At 48.4% G+C, this 12,647-nt stretch overlaps 1 protein-coding gene across 4 annotated transcripts in view; it reads left to right on the top strand.

Annotated features, from left to right (window-relative positions):
* Positions 1–851: 851 nt before the first annotated feature.
* Positions 852–12,647, top strand: part of ATP8B1 (ATPase phospholipid transporting 8B1) — a 112,699-nt gene continuing 100,903 nt past the window's right edge. Inside the window, exon 1 of one of the 4 annotated variants that reach the window (XM_053913401.2) lies at positions 852–1,119. The gene's annotated coding sequence lies outside the window, so the exon portion shown is untranslated. Of the gene's footprint in view, positions 1,124–7,101; positions 7,842–12,647 lie in introns of those variants that run through there. The other 3 variants (XM_053913400.2, XM_053913399.2, XM_053913402.2) reach the window with 3 other exon arrangements.

The raw sequence follows: 12,647 nt of genomic DNA, 5'->3' as shown, positions 1-12,647 counted from the left end.
TCACTGCTCGGCACCTGTTGTCACTCAGCCTTGCGTAGGATAGCCGGCACGGCTAATCACCTGCCAGCATTTAACTGGCAGCGTGTTTGAGACAGTGAGTGATTTTCAGTGAGTCACGGGACATGTACTTGTACAAGGCTTAAGTGTGGGGACTCAGCGAAGCACAGCAACCTTCAACTCACGAGAGGGAATTTGAGTCATTCCTGACCAGGGGCCACAAAATCAGGCATCCTTGATTCTTTCGCTTTTAGTACATGCGGATATAAAAATGGCTTTCCAATGAATCATACCTTAAAACACCAAACATTTTTTGGAGTGTTTTTTTTTTAATACTGGCGTGTATTTCTGCTGGTGGATCGGGGAAGGAGAGGAGGCTAAAATTTGCAATGCATAGGAATGTGAGAAACACCTTGGGAAGGAAGGGACCATCCTCATCCTCAGGGAAGAGGGGGATGGGAGCAACAAGCCGTGTGCGCTGTCGGATTCTTTACAGTCTGGGGAACAGTGCTGTCCTGAGTATCGGGCGTCCTGTCCATTGGCTCCACCCCTTGACCTTGTGGAATGTCCTTGGATTTGAAAAACGCTGTAAGATATTGGAGTCCACATGTCAGTGCTCTGGACACTACTGGGAATGTAACAAGACTTTCCCCCGCTTTGTAATTACATTTCTCTTTCATCTCCCACGGCCCCAGGACAGCTTCCTTGCTCTGAAACTCCAGGGGCCTGGGGGTGCCAGTGCCTGACAGCAGACAGTGGTTCTTGGCAGATGCGGCATATTTGGAGCCAGTGGTGACATCAGGAAAGTACTTGGGGGTGGGGAGGGAAGAGGTGCTCAGCCCTGGCTCTTTGGCAGATGTGTCTGTGAGCTCCCTGCTGAGCTGGCTCCTGGGGACTGCCTGACATCATTCATTCGATGAATGCGTGGCACTGCGGGGCAGCAGGTGAGCAGGAACCATCGGAGAGATGATCTTTCTGTCACTTCAGATTTCAACTACACGGGACTAGTTAAATCCTGTTCCAAAGGGACACACGAGAGGAAACAGTGCCACCCAAAGAGCACGAGTCCTGTCCTGCCGAGGAGTGGGAGCTCTGCCACGGAGCCACGGAGCCACTGAGCCGGTCGGTAAGCCATTGCTGGTAACTCTGGGCAGCAGCACGAAAGGAATTCTCAGGATCATGAAGGGAAGTGCGTCCTGAAAAAGGGGGAAAGCCAAACTGATAAATTATGTGTTTGACTCTCCTGAGAGCTTTGTGGTTCTGTGAGAAATCTGGGGACTGAATGAATGGTAGGAACATGGTATATGTGGGGAGAATGGCAGTTAGTAACTCCAACCCACAAACTCTGTGAGCAAGGAGATGGAATCATTGCTTACCACATGGCTTAGCTGCAAACCATATTTCCATAGTCAGAATAATGTTCTCACGGAATACGATTTCACCGTAAATGGAAATCTAACTATGACGGGAGCACACAGGGAGAGTGTGGGGGCATGGGTGTGCTGGGAGTAGGGTGCACAGCAGTTAAATAGTCTTCACTCACAACAGGAAGTCACTAGACAATCTCTAAGACAGTAAAACATCAAAAAATGGCAACACGAGCATGTTACCGATGATATGAAAAAATAATACAAGAACTAACTAAAAGTTAAAAAATGATTGTCTCTAGGGAACAAAATGTGAGAAGTGGTGGACGGAAAGTTTGTAGACCTACCTGAGTTTTTAAATGATCTATATGTATGACTTTGACCAATATAAGGAATGAGATTAAAATCCCATAGAGAACACAGGAAAAAAATTTCAGCTATACAAAAATGTTTGTTAAAAATTAGCCTCCCTCCATAGAGATATGGATTTTTACCAATTTCGAGTGTATCTTTCCAGTTTATCTATTTATGTATCTCATAAATATACAACACATTTATTATTTATAGGTTACACAAAGGGAGACAACCTATAAACACTACACACATTTTATTTACACAAACACCCTCTCCTTTGCTTTGCATTTTCCCATAACAACATTCTTGGAGATGTTCCAAACAACAACATAACGCGACTTCCATAAACCGTTTCAGTGGCTGACCTTCATCCCATCGTATATATGCAGCCTCTCTGAATGGACTTCGGGGCTACCTCTGGTCTCTAGTAGTGAAACACAGGCTTCGTTGGATATCTACGCACATCCACCTTTGTGTGAGTGGTCAAGTACATCTCCAGGATCGATTCTTAGACATGAATTTTAGGGGTGTACATATTTTTCAAATTTTGCTGTGTTTCTAAATTTCCTTCCAAAGAAGTTGTACAAGTGGCACACTCGCTGACAGCAAATGGACGTCTGTAGTGTCTCTAAGGGGTATAAACACGGTCGTTGAAATGTAACACCAGAATTTCTCCCTTGACAATAAGTGAAAGATTCTCTCTCTCTCTGCATTTAACTTGCTTTTCTGTAATTGGGAGAAATGACTGCTTATGCTCACTATCTCTCTATCCATAGTATATAAACATTTTAACACACACACATATTATTTATATGTTACGCAAATAGAGACATGCTATAAACATCGCACACATGTACTTTGTTTACACACACATACTCTTTAGGCAGTTTAGGAAAATAAGAAAAGGCAGTGCTTGTCCACAGCCTAGGGTGCTGTAACTTAATGGAAGAATTCAAATACCGTTTTGTCTGCTAGTCCGGTACCAGCAACAAAGGCTGACACATGTCGAGTTCTGGGAAAGCGAAACTTCTCTTGTACGGGAGGGACGCTGTTTCTAGAATGAAGGAGAGCAGCTGAATCACAGCCCACAAAATAAGAGGAATCAGGAAGAAATAAAATGTTTAGACGCCCTCACACTAATGGTGGGTTGTGACTGATCAGATATTTCTGGAAACCAATCTGAAAATGTTCAGCTATATGTTGAATAAATATTCAACAATAGCAACTGGTTAAGTAAATCAGCAGAAGAAAATACCATGTAACTGTTGAGAATACGAGGGGGGGCCCCAAAAACCTGGAATTTATTTATAAAAGATTGTGTATTTATTCTTACATGTTTAAACTTCAGTCACCTTCAAAGTATTTCCATTTGATGCAATACACCTATCGAGATGTTTTTCCCATGCTCAAAACACTTTTTGAACTTGTCGATTTTGATGCTTTTTCGTGCTTCTGCCATTTTCTGTTTCACCTCTTACACATCAGCAAAACGTTTCCTTTTGAGGACTTTTTTCATCTGGGGGTCGCTCGGGGCCAGATCAGGTGAACAGGGAGGGTGGGGCATAGGGGTCATGCTGTTCTTTGGTCAAAAACTACTGACTTCTCAGCACCATGTGAGCAGGTGTGCTCATAAATCACCCATCATGAAATGGGCAAATGTGTTGGATCTTCAAAAAAAATTCACTGGAGCCGAATGCAGCCTCTCACAACAACACCCGCTGGTACACTGATAGAGATGGGTTCCTAGAACACTCCCTAGCAGGGCAAGCCTGTACTACAAGGGACCCACCCCCCAGAAGATAATGCCAGGTTTTTTGGGTCCCCCCTCATATGACGGTACTGACCATCCATTCATTCTATAAGAATTCACAGGCACTTTGGGTGCCAGAGCAGAAGAGGCCCATCTTGGGCCTCAAAGAGCTCACAGTGCATTGAGGAACGAGACAGGTAACCAGTTAAAATGCTGTGAAATAAAGATTTCCCTAGAAGTTAGAAGAGTGTTGAAAGTAGAGCATAAGATAATACATAAGAACTTCCTACCGCTACATGAAAATATGGGTATGTATACTAACAATGACTACAGGATATTCTGGAAATTCACTCATTAAATACCTAAGTTAATTATATAAATTAAGTTTAACTGGTGTTATATTATCCATGCAAGTTCAATGTAATGTTCATTACATTTCCATATAGACAGGTAGTAGGGTATTAAGATCGCCTTCTCGTAGGAAAGCAAAGCTGTAGATTGGTCCTGGACATTACATATTCATGAATATGAAAGAAAGGGAAGTGAATTTTAATGATGTGCCCAGGAGTAATACCTCCCCTTACCTTCTCATGCATATTAAGCCAAAATAGCTGAGACACTTGGTTATTTGATGTTTTAATGTTTCTTGCAATCCAATTTTTAAGTTTAAAGTGTTGGCCAGAAAAAAAGAAGTTACCAAGTAGTAAAGGAAGTGGAAAGCATATAAGTCAGAAGGAATCTGAAAAATTATTTGTGCAGAGACAGACTATATCATCTGTATCTACTTTAAATGCCACTTAAAGTGGGGCAAACTAGTTGAAGCTTCTAACATTTTGCAAAGACAGGCTCGTGTAAGAGCTACCCTCTTATCGTGTTTAAAATTCTGGAGCTGGTCTAGACAATGGCTGAGGAGAATTCACCTTCCAACTGAGTTAATCTTGAGTGCCAAGCAGGGGTTACAATAACACCCAGTGAGGCATGACTACCTTTCCATTGGCATTAAATGCTTTAGCTTAAATGACCACTGGCTTCAGCAAAGAACTGAATACAGGCCGTATCACCTCCCTTCAAATATATCTTTTATTCCTTAGCTCTTGCAGGAAATTCGAGGGAATGAATTTTCAGTAAAATGGGGCTAATTCTCTTGGCAACTGCCCCAGCCTTTCTACCCATATCGTGGAAATGCACGGGAGTGCTGCTAGGAAAAGGAAAAGCAAAAACAGACAGACAGACAACACACAGAGAAAATGACAAACTACAAAAGCTGGAAAGCATTGTCACCCTTTTTGAAATGACTGTTTCTGTTAAATTTAATTATTTCCCACAGCAGCTTGCAAGGTAAAGGTGCTGATTAGTGAATGGGAGCGGCTTCTAAACAAAACCAGAACAATCCCACCTGGGAGTGCAAAGTATCAGGGCTGGTGGGGTCGGGGCTGCTGCCTGGACCAAGCAGCAGTCCCTCAGGTGACTCATGTACGACACATTTCACATCAGTCTTGGTTGCATGCGTGAGACACTTCCAGTGAGTGACCTGACCAGGCAGCCTGACATTTGGCTCAGGTCTTTCAGAGGGGACAAGGGTCAGGACTTCCTGGTAAGTTACTTCCTTTATCAGCAGCATCAGCTGACATGCTCTGCCAGACTCTTCCCAAGGACCCAGAAGGTACAGAGACTTAGGTGAGGGAACCTCGCCAGGACAAGGTGTGTACATGTTCTTTTCTGGTGGGTCCCAGGCAAGATGGGGTTCCAAAGAATTTCTCTCACTGGGGATGAAACCCCGTTATCTTCTTCCAAGTCTGTCTCAAATGCAACTCTTCACGAAGATTACCCTGACCACATTATTTAAAACTGCAGCTCATCCTCCCACTCCTAATATCTTACCCCTGCTCTGTTTTTCGTATTCTTTGGTCTGCAAATGTTAAGCGTGCGGGTCGATGAACCCGTGTATACGTAACCACCGCCCAGATCAAGAGAGAGAACTCAGACAGCACCCAGAAGGCTCCCTCCGGGGCCTCGTCCCAGTCATCCCGTTCTATTTTTTTCAAAGCATTTGTCACCTTTTAAGATACAATTTGCCTGATCGGTTCACTGATGTACACAAGCAAGTAGAACAGTGCCTGGCACATAGTAGGCACATACATTTGTTAAATGAATGAATCTCTTTGTCCACACTCCCCCACCCCCTCCACGTGGTCTGTAAGAGAAGCAAACATAGCTTACGTCTTCAGTGACTACACAAGGGTGTGAAATGCGGCGGTAGGAATGCGGTTTATCAAACCTGGGTGCAGGAGTGGATTAGATGTATCTTAGTGTCCTCTCTCTTCTCGGCAATGTTTTCCTGGACAGACTGAGCACTTGCTGGTTGACCTACTTGATTGTTGCCCTGATGAAGAAGGGCATCCTTCCTTTAGAGTCATCGCTTGATTTCTAGGTTGCAGAGCCTTCCTCAGCGGCCTCCGTCCTCCTGACTCTGCTGACCCTACTCATGCCATCACCTAGCGTAGAGAATTTGGCTCACCATCCATGCTCCGTTTGCCAGTCAGCTGCAGGTTTTGGCCACTCTGCATCTTTGCCATTTCTCCTTCGGTTGTCTCGGGAACAGCCTCTGTGTTTTCAGGCCCACCTTATGTTGCTATATCAGCCTCCCAAGTGGTACCTCCATCTTAGTCTTACCGTCTTCCGAACTATCCGCATTACTTTCTCTAAAACACAAGCTTGATCACATCGTGGCTGTGGTCGCAAACTTTCAACGGCATTCAAGGCTTTCCAGGCACAACTCCCTCACTAGCCCTACGCAGCACCATCATGCGGCCGGCCAGCCGGTCTGTCCCACTGTGACTGAACAGGCCCTGTTCTCAGGCCACTGTACCTTTGCTCTGCTGTCGGGTTCAGAAAATGCGCTCTGGTCCAGTCTCATTTTACAGATGAGAAAACTGAGTCCCAGGGAACTTAGGTGATGAGCACTACCTAGTCACAGATCCGGTGTGACTAATGGAAAAGAAACCCAGGGCAGTCTGGGGTTTCATATATCAGTGGCATCTTTCTCGTACGGGAAGGTGGTAGTGGTGGACCACTCTCCAAATACCCTCTCTGTGCAACTCTGCTCCCAGCACCTGTGGGTGTCGAAGTCCTGCCAGAAACACAGCCTCCTCCATGAAGTCTCCCTCAAGCCCCTAGTTGGGGGTCTGAACCCCCAGACCACCGACCTTAGCCTCTGTGACCTGCAGGTAACTCGAGTCTTATCTCCTCTACTACGTTTTAAGCAAACTCTGATTCATCTTTGACTTTTCTTCATTTTTAGTCCTGGGACTTTATTGCAGGTGAGCAGTAAAATTCTACTAAAGGGGGGAGCTTCTGGTAAAAGAAGCGTGGTGAGCTATATCCTGCCAGGCTCCAACCCTGTGTGCCGAGTTCAAAATTTCCAACCACACCGCATCATTCACATGCGGCACCTTGGCTCCTATTGACCCTAGTCCTGGGAAGGTGAGGGGGTTCGGTCTCAGCAGAAAACCTGCTCGCTGCAATTACAGGATGCGTTTGTCTTTTGTCACCATCTCTTCCCCCACCCTCTGCGCGTTGAACCGCGACACGCCTTCAGTGACCTGTCCCAGAACGTGACTTGGCATCGAGAAACTACAGCTCCCCTTACTGAGGAAACTCAGGTCCCAGGCGAGCCGTGACCCTGGCAGGCTTCCGGGCTGGCGCGGTCACCGACCCCAGGTGGTGGCCAAGCCAGCCGAGGGCAGCGGGAAAGTGACGCGCGGCTGGTGGGGCGGGGTGGCGAGAGCGTCCCCCAGAGAGGCGGGAGCACCAGGGGAGCCGAGAGCGCCGCAGCAGCCAGGTCGCAGAACTAACGAGGCGCCGGCCAGCGCTGGGGCTCCTACCACCGCAGGGGGACACCGAGGGCGCGGGGCTCGACCCGGGCCGCGTCTGTCAGCCCAGGGACTAGCCGTCCATCCGCTCTTCGCCGCCGGGAGGGACAAAGAGAGGGCCGACTGCTGGGCCCGCCCCTAGCCTCTGCCCTGCGCGGCGGCCACGGCTGCGGGAGGGAGACGGGAGGCACCATCCCAGAGCGGAGAAACCAGTTTGGCGGGTCCCAGGCATCGCGGAGAGAAGGGCGGCCGCAGAGGAAGGGCGCGCGGACGCGGGGCGGGGATAGGCGAGGAGCCATTGGCGAGCCGCGAGAGCCGGAGGAGACGCCGCCAACTGGATGAGCTTCCCGGGGCCCCGGGCCAGCCCCCGTGCGCCATGAAGCGCTAGCCTGGCGGCCGGAGTTGGGGCTGGGCGGGCGGCTACGGCGGGCAGGTGTGCAGCGATCGCACGGAGAGGCGCGCCCCCGGCGGATGCCCCAGCCGGGGCCCAGCGAGCGCCAGGTAAGCAGGGGCGCGGCGTCGGTGGCCTCCGACCTCTCCCGCACCCCATCGGCCCCGCAGGTCCTTTGACTGTCCCGGGCCGGCGGACCCTGGAGATCCGAGATGTGGTGGCAGCAGCTGTCCGCGCCCTCGGGCTCCTAAGTCCACATGGGGGGGATTTGGGTGTGGGTGCCGGAGTCTTCGCGGCCTCGGGGATAGGGAGGCACAGCTGGACCGGCGGGCAGTACTGTGGAGAGGTCCATGGGGTTTTCACCTGCGGGGAGAAGAGGGAATTCGCAGGAGGTGTTGGGATTCTTCCCTCACATGCAACACCCAAGTCCAGGGTTAAGCTCCGAGGGTCCAGCCTGACCGGCCTTGCGGGTCCTTGGGACACGCCGCTGGCTTCGCTACAGTGTCTGCTGCCCTCTGTAGTCTCCCGCAGCGGGGTTCTGCTGGAGCCCCTGTGGGAACCGATGCCAACGCGTCGGAAACAGACCTTAGGACCAAGTGCCCCTGGCCGCACCTGCGGAGAAGGATGGCCAGACCGCCTTCACCGTGCCTGCTGCGGGACCAGCCCCCCTCCCCCCAATTCCGTGCGCCTTTGCGCAGGGTGGGAGGTGGTGAGGAAAAAGGTCAGTTTTTCCGTTGATTGTAGCGTGGTATCCGCCAGCTCCCGTGGCCCTGCTACATCTCCTTCCCTTCCCAGTCTGGTGCCCAGCTCTGTCACCTCGTTTTAGGCGTGCGGAGGGCAACTTGTTGGGGATGGGGGAATCGTTCAGAGAAGCGAGTGTGTTACCTTCCCACGTCTCCACTCCTTCCCAAGTGAAAGAAAAGCTTGAATTATCCGCGCAACTTATCCCGGGGGGTGTGTGCGCCTGGTCCCCGCGGGGGAGCCTCGGAATGCAGCTCCGTGACAGCTGGAGAGCTGGCCGAGGGTGCAGACGGGGGAGCAGGGTGGACACGCGCAAGTAAGGGGGACGTGGGCCGCATTTCCACCCAGTGAGCTCCCTCACCCCACCCGACCCTTTCCGCCCACCGCCCCTGGCTGCTTCCAAGTCCTCCGGTAGCTCCGGACCCCGCGTTCCCCTCCCGGAAACCGTCCGCCCTGTTGACTTGAGAAGAGATTTTGTTCCATCATCCTAGGTCCATTGCTTTCAAATTTCAGTTTCCACTCCTTTATAGAACACACACAGGCGAAGTGCTTGAATTATCACCCGCCGCGAAGTAGCGGGTTCGATCGTTCTGGGTTCACTGCTGGGTCAGGAGGGTCATGGACCAAGGCTATAACTGCTTTTAGGCACAAAAACTAAAAAATGGTATGTGATCAAGGCTGCAGTGATAGTAAATACAAGCGCATATGAAAACAGGAAACAAGCAACGTGAAGGAGGAGTTTTCATTTTCCTCTCATTTGTGTTGACGGAGAATGCCGTTCATTAACGCCGGGCCTATTGTTGCAGGCCTTATTAAACCCATTATAAATATGCAGAAGATGAGTAATGGTTATTAGCTGATTGCTGGGGTGAAGCCGGCCTGCCTGCGACTACACCTCTGAATTTTCCTAATGGTTTTTTCACTCTGTGGTAGAGGCTTCCTTCTAATTTTAGGCAAGAAACCTTAACACTTGCTTCACTTGTTATTCCAGCGGCTGGTGTTTTGGTAATTTTTTTTTAAGATTTTATTTATTTTTAGAAAGAAGGGAAGGGAGGGAGAAAGAGAGGAAGAGAAACATCAATGTGTGGTTGCCTCTCTGTGCATCCCCCACTGGGAACCCGGCTGCAACCCAGGTATGTGCCCTGAGTGGGAATTGAACTGGTAACCCTTTGGTTCACAGCCCATGCTCAATCCACTGAGCTACACCAGTCAGGGAGCTTTGGTAATTTTCAGAGATTCTTTGTGTCTGTTATTGAGGTCAAACAGGACACATTTTAAAACAGGTTTTCATTTTAAGGAAAATGCTTACATGTGTGTACTTATTAATTGTTAGTTACTGATAGAACTGGGAGTAGGAGGGCTGTTTTTTGTTTTAAATTGAGGCTTTAAAATAACAATTTGGTAAAGGAAATCACTTAACAGAAAGAGGCCTGCAGGTGTAAGGCGCGTTCAGGATTAGTTCTGTGTTTCACCTGGATCTCAGGCTCTGGGGTTGAAGCACTAGTGACATTGACCACAGCTGGCTGTGGGGTGGTTCCTTCCCTGCCCACCTGCAACCCTTTCTTTCCTTTCTCCTTCCTTTCTTCTCCAGCAAGGGGCAGTGGAAAACATATGGATTTAGATGCCCACAGGTTTTGGTTCTTTTACTTACTTTAAATTATATTTAAGTTTTGCAATTTATTTTTATTATATTCACTTACTTTTAAAATTGTATCACCTGCCCTCCCCTGGTGGCTCAGTTGGTTGGAGCAGAATCCCAATACCCCAGCGTGGTGAGTTCGATCCCTGGTCAGGGCACGCATAAGAATCAAGCAATGAGTGCACGGATAAGTGGAGCAACGAATTGATATTCTCTCTGCCTCTCCCCCTTTCTCCCTCCATCCCTCCCTGTCCCTCCACTCTATCAGAAATCAATAAATAAAACATTTAAAAAATGTATGACCTCGGGTGAATTTCTACATTTTCTGAACCTTAGTTTACTCATTTGCTAGAGTAAAAGAGATACCAACCTGCTTGGGTTATTGAGCGAACAGGTGAAAGTCCCTTGTACGTAGTAAGGGTTCCAATGTTGTTCGTATTTCCTTTATTAAACATATCTTCTTTAAATTAGTATGATGCCCAGGTATTCGGTGTATTTTTAATAGTTAATTACCTTATTAGTCTGACTTTCATTTTGGTTTTCATAACCTGGAATCCAGGTGATCCTTATAATCCACTCCAGAGAGATTCTAATCTACTAGTTACCTTTGCTGTTCAGTTTCAATTCTTGTAAAAGGAGGCTATGCGCTTATGAATGCGGAGGAACTTGCTCTTTAGGTACCAGAACAAGTTTTATCAGGTTCGTTCATAACCCGTATCTCTAAAGAGAGGTGCCGTTAAAGTTTCTTAAGCACCTAATTTTAGAATTTGCTTCTATAGTTGCTTCTAGATTAATCTCCTGGGAAGTTTTTATTTGTGGTGTCTTTACGTGTCTTGTGAGTTTTTAGGCCTGTTTGTTGGCAACATTCAATTAGATTAATTGTATTCATGCCTGGAGGGGTTATGTTGCTTATTGAGATAAGTAAAAATTAATTTGCTGCCAGAAGAGTGTGAATAACACAAAAAAGATAGCTTCTCCTTTTTTTATTCTGTGAACTGAGTTACTCCTGAATCCCTACCCCTGTGCCCAGCTAAAAATAGTGCCTAGTCTACGATCTTTTGAGGTCTTGTGTCACTGAAGACCTGGCGCCGCAGAGGAATAGTCTAGAAAGCATGCACACACACACATACCCCAGTCTTGTTCCTCATTTTTTACTCTTAGGAAATGAAGAAATTTGTACTATCTGGCCATTTAGGAACACATAAGTACTGTTCCCAATCCTTCTAAAATGCATGGCACTTTTAAATCAATTGTTGCCAAAACCATGCCCAGTGGGAACTGGTGTTTGCTAACTGGTCCCAGTGTACGCCGGGCCCAGAAGCAGCGGCCAACAGAGGTGGGTCGCACGGCCAGGACTCTTCTGACCCAGCTTGGAATCCAGGCCCCACCACTTCCCAGCTGAAAAACCGACAGCAAGTCACTTAGTCCCTCCCTCTGCCTTCAGCCTCCTCCATGGCAAACTGGAATGGCAGCGGTGACTGCCTTGCACCGTTGTTTGGTGAGTTCCAAACGAGGGAAGTAACCAGAAGGGCTTAGCACACTGCGCCATCAGGAGTAGTAGTTACGGCTGTGTTGTTGCTATCGCTCGGTATGTATTTGTTGCTCATCCAACACGGCCTTTCTCCTGCACTAGGCAGGAGGTTGGAGTCACTCTATTAGTATTTATTTAGCAAACACAGGAGCCTCCTTGCACCAGGCACTGTCCTCACCCCGGAGTAGGGGTGAGGTTCTGAACCTCCAAATCCTAGGCTCAAGTTCTGGAACATGGGCATCCGAGGGTGACATGAAGGACCAGTGCACTCAGTCACAGCCATGTGGGTCCCTGGCTGCTCTCACCTGGGTGCTCCTCCTGTACAGTGGGGGCCCTTGGGAGCTACTGAGTACTGCTGTATCTCCTTTCCCCCCACTCTCCTTTCCTCTCCCTCAGCCTCCGTACTCCAGCTTAAAATACGAGGTCTGCCCAGGAGAAATCCAGCCATTGTTAATATAATGAGAATGGTTTGCAGGACAATGACATAACCTGGCAGCCAAGGAGACTGGACTGGAATGAGCATGTGTGAACAATGATGGCTTCACTGTACTAGTCAGTGGGGGCGGCAGACTCTTTGAGTGAGCACGTGTACTGTGTAGCCGTCACATTCAAAATGACTGAGTGAGTGGAGCAGCGAGTCTGCATCAGGTTCTGTATTAAGCTTGAACATTCCTCCACAGAAGCTACTCAGATGACTCAGAAGGCCACAGCCATGGGCAACTGGTGGTTGGCGGCTTCATCACGACAGTGCGCCTGCTTATGTGTCAGGTCTCGTGCAGAGTTTTTGGTGAAACACCAAATCACTCAGGTGACTCAGCCCCCCTACGGCACAGATTTGGTGCCCTGAGACTTCTGGCTTTTCCCCAAACTAAAATCACCTTTGAAAGGGAAGAGATTTCAGACCATCAATGAGATTCAGGAAAATACGACAGGGCAGCTGATGGCGATTGGGAGAACTGTGTGAGGTCCCAAGGAGCCCACTTTGAAGGGGACAGAGGTGTTATT

This window comes from Desmodus rotundus, chromosome 10 (assembly GCF_022682495.2).
Source record: "Desmodus rotundus isolate HL8 chromosome 10, HLdesRot8A.1, whole genome shotgun sequence".
In the NCBI taxonomy this organism is placed as follows: Eukaryota; Metazoa; Chordata; class Mammalia; order Chiroptera; family Phyllostomidae; genus Desmodus; species Desmodus rotundus.
The sequence above is the reverse complement of the archived record's forward strand: the minus strand, read 5'-3'. Positions and strand labels throughout refer to the sequence as shown.